Source organism: Camelus dromedarius, chromosome X (assembly GCF_036321535.1).
Source record: "Camelus dromedarius isolate mCamDro1 chromosome X, mCamDro1.pat, whole genome shotgun sequence".
Lineage (NCBI taxonomy): Eukaryota > Metazoa > Chordata > Mammalia > Artiodactyla > Camelidae > Camelus > Camelus dromedarius.
In genome coordinates this window covers 38032308-38049287 of record NC_087472.1, presented here as the reverse complement: position 1 = coordinate 38049287, position 16980 = coordinate 38032308, and positions in this window count along the sequence as shown.

The following is a 16980-nucleotide window of genomic DNA, read 5'->3' as shown; positions in this document are numbered from 1 at the left end:
GAGGGCCCTGGAGACGTTCTGCCCACATCTCCTGAGCAACTCTGTCACAGGGAAGCCTGCCGGCATCGAAGTTTCTCCACGGTGTGGTCTCAGCCCAAGCCAAGAGCCCCCTCTCCGTTTGCTGGCACCGCCCTCCCGAAAACACTCCCTGTGTTGGGGGAGGCTCAGGCCTCTGGTCAGCCCTTCATCCCTTGGTTGGTTGCTGCGCCAGGACAGGAGCCCAGTTCCCCGTGGATTCTGCCTAGGGATGCAGAGGGGTGGGGGCGGGGGCGGGGGCATGCCTGCCAGTCACAGCCTGAATAAAACATTCAGAGGCTATCAGTACTGGAAAGATGATGGTGCCCCCTCCCATGCTTAATTCAAGAGTGAAACAGCACGGGGCCACCAAGCACAAAACTTACCTACCTGTCTGCTGCAACCAACAGAGATCCTTGCCTGGTTTCCCCATAGCAAACACTAGACAAGGTCATCAAAGCTTGAACTTGTCACGGTCTGTGGAGAGGGGCCCTGCCTTGATGGGGCCGCCCCAGGCGAAGCCGACTCTTGGGAAAATCTGGAACTGCCTCCACAGACTGCCTTCCAACTCCAGAAGGGGCCCAGGTTTCCCTTCGTCATCTCATTATCGTGTCGTCATTTTGTGCCTGTAGGTCCTGGCTTCTGCACCGACTCCCAGTGCCTCCCAGTCTGCTACCTCTCCTGGAAACGTATCCTGCCACCTACCTCGTCCCACCGCCACCCCCCACCCCACTCATAAGTGCAGGCGAGATTGCAGACATCAGCTTCCCGACTGACACATCCAGTCTCAGACCCTGCATCCCCACCTTGGCCCTAAGTGCCACGCTCAGTGCAGCTTCAACCACAATCCTCTCACTCTGAAGTGTCACCAAGGACCCCCACAGCCCTCATCAAGTCACTCTCTGTGCTGGGCCACCACAGCACCTTTTAGCTAAGACTTTGGCAGCTGTGTGCAGCGCTCGCTGCCACCTGCCTTCTAGGGGCCACGGGTTGGTCTAGGATGCTATGGGCACTGCAGCACAGGGCAGCACAGTCCTCGGGGCACCAGCCAGTCCCTTCTCTGCTGCTACTCATGCTGCACAGATCACCTCACACTCTGTCACTTCCCTCTTTGCTCTGCTCATGGCCTCCTGTTCACCCTGAAGGCTGTTTTCCCCTTACTGCCTCTTGCTTTTCTGTGTGGCTTAGGACGAGCCTCCCCACTCCCTGATTACAAAAAGGGTCTCCTATATGGCTTCCTAATTCTTTCATGCCTTTCAGCTTAAAGGGTTGTCTCATGGGTGTACTTGGAATTTCCTTTCGTGCAAGATGAGAGCTCGATCCAAATTTACTCATTTTTCCAAATGGATAACCTATTAACCCAGCACCACTAATCACCCTGTCTCAGGGTATGGCTGGCGTGTTCTGAGACCTTCATGTATCCAGCAGAGAATCCCCTCTGTGGCTTCCTGCTGCTGACGTCCTTCCTGAGACACACCCCTTCCTCCCAGGAGCTCCTCACTGACTCAGGGACCCTCCGCCCACTGGGAGGCCTGTGGCAGGTGGGGTGTGTGTTGGCAGGGAGGCTGTGTTGGTGCTTGTGAGCAGGCCTCTGCCCTGGGCACCTTCTCAGGACGTGTTCTGGCCCACAGGAAACTTAGGAGCCCCCACCTCACCTGCCTGCTTTAGCACCAAGGGAAACGGGACTGGTTTCTTGCCTCACCAAAATTGCTTTATTTGTGTGAAAGCAAGATTGAGCACACCATGTTGTGTATATTATTATGAATATATTATATGTTATAATATTGTATTCTGTTACGTATGATTTAAATTTTTTAATTACGGAAAAATTATTTTTGTAGTGATTACACAATTAAAAGCAGAACGTTTTTTACCTCCTTGTGGATATACTGGGTTTGTATGGGAAAAAGTCAACAAGAGACTCGTTTTTATTTTTCTGTCTTTTTTGCCTTTTGAATTTTGTATTTCTATGTATTTTTTCCTTCAAAAGTAGTTTTAATAGGAAACAATTGTTGCTGGTTTGTATAAAAGCTCTTAATGTAACATTGTTTCTACTGTCTGAAGTTTTTGGTGAACTCTGTTATTAATCTTATTATTTTGCCTCCTTTTTCTTTCTGACTTTTTAAATAGAAAAACATAATTTATAAATTATGACAGTTTTATCTCTTTTTATTCAATATTTTATGGCTCATTTCTTTTTCTTATCTCATTGCACTGTCAAGGACCTCCAAGAGCAACAGTATTGATGATACAGTGTTTCTGATTTTAATGGCTGATGTGTTAGCAGTAAGTCTGATGTTTCCTGTAGGTTTTTGAATAATACAATATGTTATATATCTATATAAAAGAATTTATAAAGCAATAAAAATGAGTGTACTAGAGCTCTAGAGATCAGTCTAGACAATTCTCAGAAGCCTAATGTTGAGTAAAATAAGCAATTTGTAGAAAGATATGGTATAATGTTATTTATATAATTTTAAGATTATGAAACTATACTATGTATTATTTTTGGTATGTATATTTATAGCACAATTAAAAATGAGTACTGAAAGATGCACAACAATTTTACACTGTCACTTGCTTCTGGGAAGGGATGGAGAAAAATGTGTCCCTAGCAATATGTGTAGTTTAATTTTATCCATTAATAAAAAGATTATAAACAAAAGCAACAAAAGTTAATCTTTGTTCTTAATTGTGGGTGATTTATACATAGATCCTCATTATTCTTTCTCTGTATTTTTCTTTTTTAATTAAAAATAAAGTGCATTTTGTGTCCAAGACAATCAATTAAAAACACTCACCTAGACATATCCTCAAGAAATTTTAGAATAACAAAGTTTAAAAGAAGATCCTAAAGGTTTCTGAGGATAGGGTGAAAGTCATCTACAAATCAAATTGCCATCAGATATCTTTTTTCATAATACTGGATGTTATATGTCAATGTATAAATACCTTTAGATCCTTAGAAAATATGGTTTTCTTAGCATTCTATTTCTAAACAGGCATATCTATGTATCAAATAGGTATGTGGTGACTATAAAAATGTTCTCAGGATTGAAAGTACTAAAATTTTACCTCCTGTGGACCTTCTTTTAGGAAGTTATTTGAACATGGATTCTAAGAAAAGAAGGTAGTAATCAACTCAAAAGTAAATATGGAATCAAGGAAAAGGTGATCACAACTTGGGAAAGCAATAAAGGTTAGTTTTAATATGACAGCTAGACAGCAGGCTCTGGTTAATCAGACCAAAGTGCAGCAAGATGAAAGAGGATTTGGAGTAGTGGGTGAACTTACGAGCAAAAGAGGACTTGTTAAATCAGTTGAGAGGTTAGGAAAACTAGAGAGTGTGATATAGGCAACTAAGGGAAGAAAAACAATTAGAAGAACCTCTAAGAAAATATTACAGTAATAGTCCCCAGTGAACCATGCCTCCTGGTAACCATACCATTGTGCAATCCCCTCCTACATTGACTCTGGGCCTGAATATGTGATTTGCTTTGACCAGTTTGAGCGTTAAAAAACATGATTCCTGAAGAGGCTTGAACAGTTTATTTTCAGTGGGCATTATATTCTTCCTGCTCTGAAACCACCATGTGCCAACCAGGCTAACCTGCTGGAGGATGAGACCACGTAGAACAGACGTGAACTCTTCCAACTGAGGACCCCTAGGAAGAGCAGCCAGATAAAATGCAGGACTCCCACTTAAATTTGAATTTTAGATGAACATGAAACATTTTTCAGTGTAAGTATGTCCCGAATATGGCATGAGACATACTTATACTAAAACAAATATTAATTATTCATCTGGAATTCAAATTTACTGGGCATCCTGTTTTTTTATTTGCTGTATCTGCCAACCTTAGTTACAGGATAATTAGCCCCCAGCTGATCTGCCAGCTGACTCTAGCCACATAAATGTCCTCAGGCAAAACTAGCAGAAGAACCAACCAATGCAAATTCCTGATATGCAAAATAATGAGCAAATAAGAAGGCTGCTTTAAGCTACTGAGTTTTGGAGTGCTTTGTTAGGCAGCAATCAACAACAGATATACAAAAGAAAACAAATAAATACTTGCTTCAAATATGAAGCAAATTGAGATAAAGAGTGAGCTCAGCATTTCAAGGAGAGTAAGGAAAAATAGTCTATTTATTCTTGAATCTTGCAACTGTATCCTTTTAGTTACTCAAGAGCCTTGACCTCAGATTCCAGAACATTTCTAAGCAACTGTAGTGGGCTATATTGACTCAAAAGCTGATCCCAGGTGTCTCTGGGATCTAGCCATGTTACCTAGGATGGTGCAGGCTTGAATTAGCTCTGAAGTTACTAAGTAAATATTCCCTAGATAAGATGCATCCATACCCTAATAGAATTGATTTATAACTTACACCTAAACAATCCATGAATGGACCATGGCTATATGGCTTCCAGAACAGTTTGGAGTGACCAAATGGATATAAAGGCAACACTTCTGCATCTCAAGACCTAGATTGAATTTGTGAAAGCACCTGAGGGAGTCAGGTGGTATCATCATCAAAATGTACTTTCATGGGGTCTTGAAAGCAAAGAGAGTTTGCCCTTCTAATGGAGAGAATGCTCCAAGGATTGCTGTTTATATAGCTATATCTCTATATCTATCTATCTGTAAAATAAGTTCCAATTAACTTTTACATTATGTTCCACAACAATCAAGTCTCCCATTAAAGCTTTCTGCTTTCAATTCTGTACATTGAAAATCATGAACAATGCATAATTTTTTATCGTTGATTAACAATATTGTATTAGTTTCAGGTATACACCACACAGAGTCAGTATTTTTACACATTAAAAGTTATTACAAGGTAATAGTATAATTCTCACTGCTATACAATATATCTTTGTTGCTTAGCTATTTTATACATAATAGTTTGTATCTCTTAATCCTCTACCCTTATCTTGCCCCTCCCCCCTTTCCTCTCCCCTTTGATAACCACTAGTTTGTTATCTATTTCTGTGAGTCTATTTCTGCTCTGCTATATTCGATTATTTTTTAGATTCCACGCATACATGATACCATACAGTATTTATCTTTCTCTGTCTGACTTATTTCGCTGACCATAATATTTTCTAAGTCCATCCACGTTGCTGTAAATGGCAGAATTTCATTCTTTTTCAATGGCTGGGTATATATATATAATCTTCTTTATTCATTCATCTGTTCATGAACGAACACCTGGGTTGCTTCCATGTCTTGGCTATTGTACATAGTGCTGCTATGAACACTGGCATGCATATATCTTTTCAAATTAGTGTTTTAATTTTTTCTAAATATATACTAAGAAGTGGAATTGCTGGATCATATGGTAGTTCTATTTATAATTTTTTAGGGACCTCCATACTGTTTTCTATATTAGCTGTACTAATTTATATTTCCACCAACAGTGTACAAGGGTTCCCCTTTCTCCACATCCTTACCAACATTTGTTATTTGTAGGCTTTTTGTTGATAGCCATTCTGACAGGTGTGAGGTTATATCTTGTTGTTTTGGTTGCATTTCTCTCATAATTAGTGATGTTGAGCATCTTTTCATGTGCCTATCAGCCATCTGTATGTTGTCTTTGGAAAAATGTCTATTCAGGGTTCTGCTCATTTTTTGGTTGGATTGTTTAGTTTTTTGATACTGAGTTGTATGAGCTGTTTGCATATTTTGGATATTAACACCTTGTCTGTCATATTATTTGTGAGTATTTTCTCCCCATTCTGTAGACTGTTTTTTCATTTTTGTCGATGGTTTCCTTTGCTGTGCAAGAGCTTTTACATTTAATGAGGTCCTATTAGTTTATTTTTGCTTTATTTCATTTGCCTTAGGAGGCAGATCTGAAAAAAATACTGCTAAAATTTATGTCAAAGGGTGATCTACCTATGTTCTTTTTTAGGAGTTTTATTTTTTCAGATCGTACATTTAAGTCTTTAATCCATTTTGAGATTATTTTTGTATATGATGTGAGAGTATGTTCCAATCTCATTGTTTTACATGGAGCTGTCCAGTTTTCCCAGCACCACTTATTGAAGAGGTTGTCTTTTTTCCGTTGTATATTCTTGTTTCCTTTCCAGGATATAATTTCCCATAAGTGTGTGGGTTAATTACTGGGCTCTCTACTCTGTTCCATTGATCTATGTGTCTGTTTTTGTGCCTGTAACTTTGTACTATACTGTTTGATACTGTAACTTTGTACTATAGTCTGAAGTCTGGAAAGGTGATACACCAAGTTTTGTTCTTTTTTTCTCAAGATTGCTTTGACAATTCGGGGTCTTTTGTGGTTCCATATGAATTTTAGTATTATTTGTTCTAGTTCTGTGAAAAATGTCCTGGGTGTTTTTATAGGGGTAGCATTAAATCTGTAGATTGCTTTGGGTGGTATGGCCATTTTAACAATATTACTTATTCCAATACAAGAACATGGAATATATTTCCATTTCTCTATGTCATCTTCAATTTCTTTCATTAATGTTTCATGAACAGTATTTAGATAATTATGACTATGTAAATGCTGTGCATTGCTGGGCCAAATACTGTCCTAACACTTGAATCTACTTTGTGTAGTTTTAGAAAATGATTCATATATCATCTGTGGGGATGGGATTTTAAGTAGGCATGAGTCTTAATAAAATATAGCTGACAGAATGTGAGATATAGAAGAAGATGATACAAGACAGAAGAAAATACAGCAGAGCTGATATCCTCATTTTATAAAGTGAGAAATGAACAAGTCTTGTGGAAGTTTATGAAAGAAAATAGAGGTTTATGCATATAATGTAAAATTAAATTAGCTACTTTATTTAGTTTAATTGACTTTATGGCCTATTTCCTCCATAAGAAAGCAAGCTTAATAAAGGCTGTCTCTGCCTTGCTTGCTACCAAATTCTAAATGCTTTAAATAGTACCTAGCACACAATGGTGTTCAATGAATAATTGTTGACTGTATGATTAAACTAAAATAATAATAACACTACAAAAATAGGGAATAAGAGAGAGGGAGGAAGGACTGTAAGATAAATGAGCTAAAGTGTCATATTTTCATTTTAGAAGGTCATTAGGGGTACAAGTATATTTTAGGCATTTTAAAGATAACCATAAGAATAGTCTGTCTTGGCACTATTACTATTTAATCTAGGGACTGCCCTGTGCACTGAAGGATACTTGGCTTCTACCTACAAGATGCAAGTAGCACACTTGTCCTCAGTTGTGATAACCAGAAATGTCACCAGACACTCACAAATACACTCTGGAAGCAAAATCACGCCTGGGTGAAATCCACTGCATCAGAAGAAGCTAAAATCAGAAAAGTAAGTAAAATGAAACCGACAAAGGCTTGATCTCCAGAATATATAAGCAGCCCATATGACTTAATAAGAAAAACACAAACAACCCAATCCAAAAATGGGCAAAAGACCTAAACAAGCAATTCTCCAAGGAAGACATACAAATGATCAATAGACACATGAAAAAATGCTCAATATCACTAATTATCAGAGAAATGCAAATCAAAACTACAATGAGGTATCACCCCACACCAGTCAGAATGGCCATCATTCAAAAATCCACAAATGACAAATGCTGGAGAGGCTGCAGAGAAAAGGGAACCCTCCTTCACTGCTGGAGGGAATGCAGCTTGGTGCAACCACTGTGGAAAACAGTATGGAGATTCCTCAAAAGACTAGGAATAGACTTACCATATGACCCAGGAATCCCACTCCTAGGCATATATCCAGAAGGAACCCTACTTCAGGATGACACCTGCACCCCAATGTTCATAGCAGCTTTATTTACAATAGCTAAGACATGGAAACAGCCTAAATGTCCATCAACAGATGACTGGATAAAGAAGATGTGGTCTATTTATACAATGGAATACTCTTGAGCCATAAAAACCTACAACATAATGCCATTTGCAGCAACATGGATGCTCCTGGAGAATGTCATTCTAAGTGAAGTAAGCCAGAAAGAGAAAGAAAAATACCATATGAGATTGCTTATATGTGGAATCTAAAAAAAAAAAAAAAAGCATAAATACAAAACAGAAATAGACTCATAGACATAGAATACAAACTTGTTGTTGCCAAGGGAGCAGGAGGTGGGAAGGGACAGACTGGGAGTTTGAAATTTGTAGATACTGACAGGCATATGTAGAATAGATAAACAAGATTATACTGTATAGCACAGGGAAATATATACAAGATCTTTTGGTAGCTCACAGCAAAAAAAAAGTGACAATGAATATATGTATGTTCATGTATAACTGAAAAATTGTGCTCTACACTGGAATTTGATACAACATTGTAAAATGATTATAAATCAATAAAAAATGTTAAAAAAGAGAAAAGTGAATCAAAGTTGCCTCTGGACTCTAGAGAGTGGTCCTGAATCTAGGAAAGAGCCAGAGGGAAAATTACTTGTTTTCATCATAAACTCTGTACTAATTGCTTTGCCATCATGTGTATGTACTGTTCTGATAAATATTAATGTTTATAAAAATATTATAGAAGTGAAAACAATGGGATTTTGAGATAGGCTAGCAATATGGGATGAGAGAGAAGGAAGGAGTTGGTAATGACTAGGTTTCTGGCAAGTGCAACTGGATGGATGGTGGTTGTATTCACCAAGACAGGTAACACAGGAATGAAAACAGTTTTGGGACTGGGGAATGATAACTCCAATTTCAAATACGTTGAAATATCTGTAGGATATGCAATCTGTAGGCATCAAATAAATTAATTTTGAACTCAGGATATATAGACTTCTGAATCATTAACATATAAGTGATAACTGAAGCCATGCAATGGATGAGATTGCTGGAAAGAGAAGAGACTTAAGAACAAGACCTCAAGATACAGAGTACATAACATTCTTGTCTTTTTCATGCATCTGCATCTTTAAAATTAATTAGGGTCATATTATAAGTATTGTTTACCACACTTTTCAAACAAATTTCTCTTTGCAGACATAATGCACATTTATTGAAGATATTTCTCAAACATGTTTAGATAAGCACAAACTCCAGTCCAGAGCCAAAATTGCAGCTTGAATACTAGGCAAATTAAACAGACACTGAGCACTAACTATGTGCAAAGCAGATGGAGATTCCGTAGTAAACAAAACAGGTACCATTCTTGTGTTCATAGAGCTTATCACCTAGTGGGGAATACAGGCAAAGATAATGGAAAATACAATGGAGTGTGATGAATGCTAAGAAAATTAATTATGAAAAGCCACTTCAACTAAAAATGCAATGGGATGTGATTTAAGCATCTTTTGTGTCACCCAATTTTCTCTTAATTGGCACAAGCTCAGTTGCCAGGACATGAAGAAACTGTGTTGTGTGTTACTTTGCCCCCTGTGTTGTGTAGTAAGAAAGCCCAGGAAGGCTGGCAGAGAACATGGAGTTATTTGCCTTTCTGGGCCTGACTACAGGCTCTGTCTAAATCAAGCCTCACAGTATGCTGGGCTCTAACTCCTTCATAGAGAACATCTCCATGAATTGTAAATTAGTTTTATGCTTGACAGTCTGTTCAGTTAATTTTTCAGAAAATCTCTAGCTGTGATTCTACTTTCTCAAGACAGCCACTAGAGAACACTGAATTCCAGAAGAGGAAGAGACTGTATCTTGCTATGTTTTTTTCTTCCTTCCTTCCTTCCTTCCTTCCTTCCTTCCTTTCTTTCTTTCTTCCTTTCTTATAGTAAGAACATTTAACATGAGTTCTAGCCTTTTAACAAATTTGTGTATTTCTTAAAGGTAAGAAAGGTGCACAAGTTGACAGCTGGAGCCACCATGGAGCAGAAAATCTGTAAACAGAAGCATAGGGAGATTAGACCAAAAAAGAAGTCACAGAGACAGGTCATATTTGCAGGAAGTAATCTGTCCCCAAGGTTACACTGGCGATGAGTCCAGCCCTGAGCAGCAGGAGAGAGAAGAGATTGCACTTTTAACAGCCCCACGGCTACCTCACTCTAATGACTTGCACCATAAAAAAAATCTTGGTATCAGTGAAGACAATCCTGGCCCTAGTCCTAGATGAACCTTCTGCAAATAACTGGTTCAATAAAACCTGATATTCCCCAAAGATGGGGAATCAAAATGGAACTTCACAAGAGGTGAAGAGATATGGTAGTGCACCAAAAAAGAGAAAATGAACCTAAGAAATACATGGCAGATAAAGAAAACTAATCTGAAAAAAAGTAGGAAAAGTTGTCACCAAATATTTCACCATGAATTAGAAAGTTTTAGTGAAGCAATTAAGCAAGAGCTCAAGGAAGGGGAGGCAAAACAAGAATGAGCTGAAATATCAGCTGTCAAGCCTCAGGGAAAATGAAGAAGAAATTTAACAATCAAAGAAATGAAGGCAAAGTGACAGAAACACGAGGAAGAAAGAAACTATAGCAAAAGTCTAGCAATTAGTGTCAAATCTATGCAAATTTAGGAGGAAGACCAAAACAAATGTGGTAATTATGGTTACAGAACAAATGTAATGGTGATAATAAACTCGGAGTAGAAATTATATAATTAACAACAATTGGGAAAGGAAAGAAAAGAAGGTGGGAGGCAATGTAAATATGTTGATTTTCTTATCCTTAGTAGCTGGGGGTCAAAAGATAACATCTAATGTAGGCAAATCTGCCACAGTAATCAGACAAGAAAAAGAAATAAAAGGGATCCAAATTGGAAAAGAAGAGGTTAAATTGTCACTATATGCAAATGACATGATACTATACATAGAAAGCCCTAAAAGCTCCACATAAAAACTTCTAGAGCTAATAAAAGAATTCGGCAAGGTAGCAGGATACAAGATTAATGTACAAAAATCAGTTGCATTTCTTTACACTAACAATGAATCAACAGAAAAGAAAGTAAAGAAACAATCCCTTTTAAAACTGCACACAAAGCAATAAAATACTTACAAATAAATCTGATCAAGGAGGTGAAAGACTTATACATGGAGAACTACAAAACATTGATGAAGGAAATTAAAGAAGACTTAAAGAAATGGAGAGATATCCCATGCCCTTGGATTGGAGGAATCAATATTGTTAAAATGGTCACACTGCCCAAGGCAATCTACAGATTTAATGCAATCCCTATCAAATTACCCAGGACATTTTTTTACAGAAATGGAACAAGTGATCCTAAGTTTTATATGGAATCACAAAAGACCCAGAATTGCCAAAGCAATACTGAAGAAAAAGAATGAATCTGGAGGAATAATCCTCCTAGACTTCAGACAATATTACAGAGCTACCATAATCAAAACAGCATGGTATTGGCATAAAAACAGACATATAGATCAATGAAACAGAATAGAGAGCCCAGAAATAAATCCAGATACCTATGGTCAATCTTTGACAAAGGAAGCAAGAGTATACAATGGAGAAAAGACAGTCTTTTCAGCAAGTGGTGCTGGGAAAACTGTATAGCAGCATGTAGATCAATGAAGTTAGAACACTCCCTCACTCCATACACAAAAATAAACTCAAAATGGCTTAAAATCTTAAATATAAGACACAATAAATCTCCTAGAAGAAAACATAGGCAAAACTTTATCTGACATAAATCTTAGCAACGTTCTCCTAGAGCAGTCTACCCAGGCAATAGAAATAGGAGCAAAAATAAACAAATGGGACCTAATTAAACTCAGAAGCTTTTGCACAGCAAAGGAAACCATAAGCAAAACAAAATGACAACCTACGGAATGGGAGAAAATATTTGCAAATGATGCAACTGACAAATGCTTAATTTCCAGAGTATATAAACAGCTCATACAACTTAATAACAAAAAAAACAAACAACCCAATCCAAAAATGGGCAGCGGACTTAAACAAGCAATTCTCCAATGAAGACATACAAATGGCTAATAGGCACATGAAAAAATGCTCAATATCACTAATTATCAGAGAAATGCAAATCAAAACTACAATGAGGTATCACCTCACACCAGTCAGAATGGCCATCATTCAAAAGTCCACAAATGATAAATGCTGGAGAGGCTGTGGAGAAAAGGGAACCTTCCTACACTGCTGGTGGGAATGTAGTTTGGTGCATTATGGAAAACAGTATGGAGACTCCTCAAAAAACAAAATATTTACCCTATGATCCCGCAATACCACTTCTGGGTATATATCCAGAGGGAACTCTAATGTGAAAAGATACATGCATCCCAATGTTCATAGCAGCACTATATACAATAGCCAAGACATGGAATCAACCTAAATGTCCATTGACAAATGACTGGATAAAGAACTTGTGGTATATTTACACAATGGAACTCTGCCATAAAAAAAGAATAAAATAATGCCATTTACAGCAACATGGATGGGCATGGAGAATGTCATTCTAAGTGAAGTAAGCCAGAAAGAGAAAGAAAAATACCACACGATATCACTCATATGTGGAATCTAAAAAAAAAAAAAAAGACACTATGAACTCATGTGTAAAACAGAAGCAGACTCGCAGACTTAGTTAAAAATCTTATGATTACCAGGGAAAGGGGGTGGGAAGGAATAGATTTGGGAGTTTGAGATTTACAAATGTTAGCCACTGTATATAAAAATAGATTTAAAATTTTTCTTTTGTATAGCACAAGGAACTACATTCAATATCTTGTAATAACCTTTAATGGAAAAAATATGAAAACGAATATATGTGTGTATATGTATGACTGGGACATCGTGCTATACACCAGAGATTGACACATTGTAATTGACTGTAAAATAAAAAAAAAATAAAGTAGACAAATCTGGCAATAGGGGTCTAAGTATATTGAGCAGTACAAAGATAAGCACTAAGAAATACAATTTAATCAACTTAATTGGGTGGATGAAAAGAGTAAAGAGAGAAGAAAAGAAAAAGAATTATGTATAAGCATTGAATAATTATTTGTAGTATCAAGGGAAATGGGGAAAAACCCTAAATATCCACACATAAGGGGCTCACTAAATAATTATGGCATATTTACACAATAAAACACTATTTATATACAAAATCTCTCTGGAATGATGCACAAGAAACTGATAACATTGCCTGTGTTGTAAGAGAACTGGGTAGTGGCGACAGAGATATTAGAGGAAGATTTTCAATGTATACCTTTTGTTATCTTTTGAATTTTGAATTACTAACATGCTATTTATTTTTTTAATAAATTAAATTTAAATTTAAGATGAAACTTAAAGACTTGGTTGAACTGTCTTTGCACAGCCTTGTAGATATTATGTTATGTGAGATGACTGATACATGCTTTGTAGAGCTTCCTGACTCCACATACATCTCTCTTTATTCTAGACTCCTGAGGACTGAGGCAATCATCAGGGCAGTGTCCCAGTTACTCATCTGGCCCCCTGCATGCCTGCCCATACTTTTTTTTCTTCTTTTAAAAAAAATTATTGTAGTATAGTCAGTTTACAGTGTTGTGTCAGTCCCTGCCCATTCTTAACCCTGTTCTGGTGCAGTCCCATTAACATGTGACGGGAACAATGTTATAAAAATATTTAACCAAACTACATCTAATTCCCCCTGTAAATAATGTTCTCATATATCCCATTCACAATTAAGATTAAATAGTTGGGGATTATAACTTCACACAAAGAGATACAAGCTATTGTGTGTACTTGGATCAAGAAACAGTTCTCAAAACTCATTTTTTAAAACTCATAACCATAAATTTAGAGTTTCCTAAATTCTAAAAGCTCTCATCACATATCAAAAAGCAGGCCTGGAAGACTCTGGCCATAGATCTTTGCTGCAAACTATAGGTAAGAGAACTCGGGACCTAAAGGAAGTGTCTATCAGAGAGAAACTTTGTGGAGGTAGGGAGGGGAGAAGAAGGGAGAACAGCCAACCACATTTATCCTGGCTCAAATCAAACCCTAGATCTAAACCCTAGAGGGGGATGGGTATTAGAAATGACCAGATGAGTTACTGGAAAAACCTCAGAGCACTGGGATTAGTTTCTCATTTCCCTAGACACAAACTTTGAAAAGTATGGGGTCCAGCATGGGGCAGCTCAACTGGTAAGATAGAAAAGGCTGAGAGAGACGGCTGATGGTAACACCTCCTATCACTTCCCTTACCTCCACATGCCCTCTCTAGTTGGGAAAGTCACCAAATCCATCTACTACATAATTTAAAGGCCTGGATAGTGAAAAATACAGAATTCCGGATATATAGTTACCCACTGACAATTGTTCCTTGCAAGATGCAAATATTTATTCAGAGGGGGTGTGTGTGTGACATGGTTATTTGGAGTGCTTATTTGTAGTAATAACTTGAGCCATCAAACTACCTTTCCTTCCTTCAAAATCATCCCACATCCAGATATCCAAGAACAAGGAACAATAGAATACTAATGGCTAGACTTAATGGAGACCATGCTAGGGTTAAAGAAACATGATTGAATAAACCAAAAGAACCAGTTTGAATTATCCCACTGCCAGGGGAGAAGGAGGAAGAAAATATAAAAGTACAATGAAAGAAATTAAAGGGCCTATAGGAAGAGTTCTAAGAAAAGAGCATTTGTGGAACAATAGGGCTCAGTGCCTTGTCCCTGTCCCCTTCCTTCCGGAGTTATGATGGTGAAGCACATGACTATCCCCTCTTCTCACCACTGTTCCATAGCAGCAGAAAACACAGATATGTCTAGTGTGCTGGCCTATGGTTTAAGGACAGCAGAGTTGAAGTACCGTAGAACCATAGGAGATGTAAAGACCATGACCTTTCACAAAGCAACAGAAACAGAAACCCAAAGAAATGTGAAAGATCATTACAAAGAACACTTCACAGGGGACAAAGAAGAATCTAAATAAATGTATTTTGGTGGGAAAATTGTAAAGTTACCAATTAAACCATGAACTTAGCACATTTCAATCAAAACACTAAACACAGATTCTGCAATCAATGACATTAGTATAATTAATCACACACTTAGAGAAAATTAAGGTACGAGACCTACCTCAAACCAAATGTACACAAACATACACACACACCACTAGTAGGTTAACAAAGGAGCTTACTGTGAAAAGGAAACTATTTGTATTAGAAAGAGATACAGTCAAATGTTTTTTTAATAACATTGGACTGTCAAAGGCTGTCCTAAATACAATAAAAAAAAAAGAAATCCAACAGGAAAACATTGAAAGACACAAAAAAGCATAAATTTCTGATTGACCAAAAATATCACACACACAAAAAAAATCAAAGGAAGGGTTAAAAGAAACCACTGCAACCTGGGATTTCAATATGTAACAACAACCATATATCAAGTGACACTGAAGGGTACCAAATAAATTGTGCAGAAAGTCTATACGTAGAAAATAAACTTGCTTTTCTGTCATACAAATAAAGCAATTTTGGTGAGGCAAGAAACCAGTCCCGTTTCCCTTGGTGCTAAAGCAGGCAGGTGAGGTGGGGGCTCCTAAGTTTCCTGTGGGCCAGAACACGTCCTGAGAAGGTGCCCAGGGCAGAGGCCTGCTCACAAGCACCAACACAGCCTCCCTGCCAACACACACCCCACCTGCCACAGGCCTCCCAGTGGGCGGAGGGTCCCTGAGTCAGTGAGGAGCTCCTGGGAGGAAGGGGTGTGTCTCAGGAGGGACGTCAGCAGCAGGAAGCCACAGAGGGGATTCTCTGCTGGATACATGAAGGTCTCAGAACACGCCAGCCATACCCTGAGACAGGGTGATTAGTGGTGCTGGGTTAATAGGTTATCCATTTGGAAAAATGAGTAAATTTGGATCGAGCTCTCATCTTGCACGAAAGGAAATTCCAAGTACACCCATGAGACAACCCTTTAAGCTGAAAGGCATGAAAGAATTAGGAAGCCATATAGGAGACCCTTTTTGTAATCAGGGAGTGGGGAGGCTCGTCCTAAGCCACACAGAAAAGCAAGAGGCAGTAAGGGGAAAACAGCCTTCAGGGTGAACAGGAGGCCATGAGCAGAGCAAAGAGGGAAGTGACAGAGTGTGAGGTGATCTGTGCAGCATGAGTAGCAGCAGAGAAGGGACTGGCTGGTGCCCCGAGGACTGTGCTGCCCTGTGCTGCAGTGCCCATAGCATCCTAGACCAACCCGTGGCCCCTAGAAGGCAGGTGGCAGCGAGCGCTGCACACAGCTGCCAAAGTCTTAGCTAAAAGGTGCTGTGGTGGCCCAGCACAGAGAGTGACTTGATGAGGGCTGTGGGGGTCCTTGGTGACACTTCAGAGTGAGAGGATTGTGGTTGAAGCTGCACTGAGCGTGGCACTTAGGGCCAAGGTGGGGATGCAGGGTCTGAGACTGGATGTGTCAGTCGGGAAGCTGATGTCTGCAATCTCGCCTGCACTTATGAGTGGGGTGGGGGGTGGCGGTGGGACGAGGTAGGTGGCAGGATACGTTTCCAGGAGAGGTAGCAGACTGGGAGGCACTGGGAGTCGGTGCAGAAGCCAGGACCTACAGGCACAAAATGACGACACGATAATGAGATGACGAAGGGAAACCTGGGCCCCTTCTGGAGTTGGAAGGCAGTCTGTGGAGGCAGTTCCAGATTTTCCCAAGAGTCGGCTTCGCCTGGGGCGGCCCCATCAAGGCAGGGCCCCTCTCCACAGACCGTGACAAGTTCAAGCTTTGATGACCTTGTCTAGTGTTTGCTATGGGGAAACCAGGCAAGGATCTCTGTTGGTTGCAGCAGACAGGTAGGTAAGTTTTGTGCTTGGTGGCCCCGTGCTGTTTCACTCTTGAATTAAGCATGGGAGGGGGCACCATCATCTTTCCAGTACTGATAGCCTCTGAATGTTTTATTCAGGCTGTGACTGGCAGGCATGCCCCCGCCCCCGCCCCCACCCCTCTGCATCCCTAGGCAGAATCCACGGGGAACTGGGCTCCTGTCCTGGCGCAGCAACCAACCAAGGGATGAAGGGCTGACCAGAGGCCTGAGCCTCCCCCAACACAGGGAGTGTTTTCGGGAGGGCGGT